The sequence below is a fragment of the Sceloporus undulatus genome, chromosome 3, assembly GCF_019175285.1.
Source record: "Sceloporus undulatus isolate JIND9_A2432 ecotype Alabama chromosome 3, SceUnd_v1.1, whole genome shotgun sequence".
Taxonomy (NCBI): Eukaryota; Metazoa; Chordata; class Lepidosauria; order Squamata; family Phrynosomatidae; genus Sceloporus; species Sceloporus undulatus.
The window spans coordinates 148,158,764-148,162,298 of NC_056524.1; positions in this window are offsets into that span (position 1 = coordinate 148,158,764).

Genomic DNA, 3,535 nt, shown 5'->3' on the forward strand with positions numbered 1-3,535 from the left:
GGTTTAGGGACAAATTCGCAGCTGTTTTTCACATGACCTGCAACAATCAAAAAGACTAGGGCAGGGGAGGCAACCTGCGGCCCGCGGCCGGAGCGGCCCGCAAGGCCTTGGGACCGGCCCCTGCCCGGCCCTCCGCCGATGCCCGCTGGCCTTTGGCGTCTGCGCGAGGGGCATGTGGGGCATGTCCTATAAAGCCTCAGAAACAGCATTTACTAACATTTTTTAAAAAATCAGCAAATTTTTTCGCGTGTCCTCCATTTTTTATTTAAAAAGGCCTCCATTGAAATTTTATCCTACATTGTCCCGTTTATTTATTTATTTTTTAAAAAATTATTTAATTATTATTTTTGGCTTCCCCCCCAGTTGCTGAGGGACGCAACCCGGCCCCCGGCTCAAAAGGTGCCTACCCCTGTCTATTGAATTGAGGTCAATCAGAAATAATAAATTCCAAACACTTTATTCGTTTACATTTTGCTGCGAATTGACTCCCTTCACTAATACCGCCCGTGGAAAGCAAGCCTCAGATGACTTTGTGCCTTCCGGGGGGAGGAGAATGCCTGACCCGTAGGTATACACACACTTCCCTATTTAGGCTCCCAGCTACTTTTCCTCCTCTATTAGGGAAGAGCTGCTGGGAGAGGCAAAGGGAGGACGCTTTGAAGCTCCTGACAGGAGGGAGAAATGGAGGGACAGCCTTGGAAAAGGGGGCATGGAATCAGCAGCTTTGGATCCAGCCTCCTCCTTTCTCCTCTCTTCTCCTGTGTGTATGTGTATGTGTGTGTGTGTGTCTTTGTCTTTGCCTTGTGTGTGGTTTTAGAGTTTGCAAAGGGCAGCCTCATTCGGCCTTCTCTGAAATACCTTTTGTGGGTTTCTGGTGGCAAGAAGACCCCCCCCCCCCGTATCCCCTCCCCCGACATGTGTGTGTGTGCACTTGTGGAAATGACAGTTTTGAGCATGCTCAGAAAATTTATTATAAGCTTGCATGGGGGATTTGTTTTTCCCTTTTGATAGCCAAATTGGACATTGGGCCACTTTAATGTGCTTTTAACCCTTTGTGGCTCTGTGTGTGATAACAATAGCAAATGGGCATTGCTTTTTTGGGATGCCACCTTTAAAAAATTTTAGAGTGGAGCACATAGGATAAAGTCCACAGTCAGATTGCAGAACTGTCAAAGTTGCAGAAGTGTCAAGTTATGCTAACAGTTTTCTATAGCATAGAAATACATTGCCTAACCATTTATCAGTGCACTTACATTCCCTAAGCCAGTTTAAACAAAGTGTAAGCTAATTGCCTCCAACAGTCTGGGTACTCATTTTAGCACCCTCGGAAGGATGCAAGCCTGAGTCGAGCTTGAGCCCTTTTTTGCTGGTATTGAACTTGCAACTTATGGTTTGTAATGAGTGGCTGCAATACAGGCATTTAACCACTGCGCCACCAGGGTTTTTTGTGCAGCAGATTTCCACCAGTAGCATTACTGGGGAGTCGGCCGCAGCCAGTGAACCCCCAAAGAGGGGTGAAACCCAGCCAGTCCCTCACCTCCGTGGAGTGTCCCCATGGCTGCAGGCCTGCTTTACGGGCTCCCCACAGCCATGGGCCCTGCTCCTGCAGGGGATTCTCTCATCCTCCCTGGGGGTCCCAGAGCTGCTCCTGGCTCTTCCTCGGGGCTCATGGGGCTTCTCTAGCCCTCCCAAGGGCCCTGGGGCCGCTCCCTAGCCCTTTCACAGCCTTCTCCAAAAGCCCCCCCAGGGTGTTTCCCAGCCCTTTCCCAGGGCATGCACGGGCTCCTCCAGCCCCTCCCAGCCATCTCCTACGCGCATCAGAATTGCACACCAGAATCCTGCCCCCATGTCCTGCCCCTGCCCACCATGTGACACCAACCCAAGGACGCACTGTTCTCTACTCACCCATGTTCCCACCTCTGCTACCTATCTTTATTTCAAACAAAGTGGGATGTTAGAGGAGGGATGATTTAAACTACTAATTTCAACCATAACTGTATGTGTAGTCTGTGTAGGTGTGATAACTGCAGATCTCTGTAGGTATCATTTCTGCTTTCTTCCTAAGAAGCTGTCATTGGCTGCAGTACGCACAACTCCTTTTTCTTTTGTCCACCAACCTGTGGAGACATATATTTCATGATGAACGGTGTGCAGTTCCTTTATATCAGATTATTTTCTTACATATTTTTCTTACATTTCTAAATTTTTGTTGTAACAACAGAGTAGTGTGCACATAACCAGTCATCCAGCCCTTTATAAATGAACAGATGGTCACTCTATGACTCACAATGAGTAACATCACAACAGCCAGTTTTAGATTAGTTTTGAGATGGTGGGGTTTTTTTTTTTTGTTGGTTTTTGTTGTTGTTGTTTTGGGGGGTTTTGGGGGGGAGATTAGAAAATAGAAGGTGATGTATATCCACTTGCTTAGAAAATTTACAAGGCAATCGCTTATAGGCTGAGTCCCTTTATCTGGAATTCCAAATCGGAGATACTAAAAAATCCAAAATGTCCACATGAATGGCTGGAGAAGGTGACACTTTGCTTTCTGATGATGAAAGGTAACGAAACTGTGTTTTATTATGCACAAAATTATTTAAAATCTTCTGCATAAAATTATCTTCAAGCTATGTGTATAAGTATATATGAAACATAATGAATTTCATGTTTAGATTTGCTCCCATCTCTAAGATATCTCATTATTTATGCAATATTTCAGGATCTGAAAAAATAAAAATAAAAATGCTTCTGGTCCCAAGCATTCAGATAAGAAAGAGTAACCTGTGCTACATAAACAATGTCTTATCATTTTTTAATTTTACAATCCATTTTCTCTTGAATAGGTACTTCTTTTTGAACAAGACATTAGTTTCTTCTATTTAAGAGCCTGTTTTAGGAATTAGGTAGACCACACTGGAACTGTTTATGATAGTCTTATCAATTTTACATCTCTTTTCACTTGTAGGAACTAACAGAAATAACTCCAATTAAGATGCCAGATAAATATCCCCCCCACTCCTCCTTCCCTTCTCCCTGCTGTTTTTAATACGATAGTTTCAAGCTAGTAAGACATAATAGTTCCTATTGCTCTATTTTGATATCAGTAGTATTTTTGCATGTCCCTGTGTAGCATTATATCTGGAACCAGGTCCTATTTACTGTCCTAATGTTAAGAATGCATCTTCTGTGGTGCCCATTGTTCCAAAAAGATCGTCTCCCACATACTTCTCCTAGATAGAGATAATTGTGGTCTTGGATTCTGTCACACAGCCAGGTTCAGGCCTATGTCCTTAGAAGGAGGACAAAGCACTGCAAACAGCAGCTCTGCTTTCACTCACCCTTGGACCTTTGATGTGCATCTCCCAAGTTACAAGAGAGTGAGCTGGTTTGAAGCTATTAATCCTTATTGTTGGTTTTCCTCCAAGATGAAAGAAGAATTGCGCAAGTCCTTTCAGAGCTAGCAGACCCAACCCAAAGTCCATCAAACGACAGCAGCTGCAGCAAACCCTTCCTGGGACTTCTCACAGGATCCCCA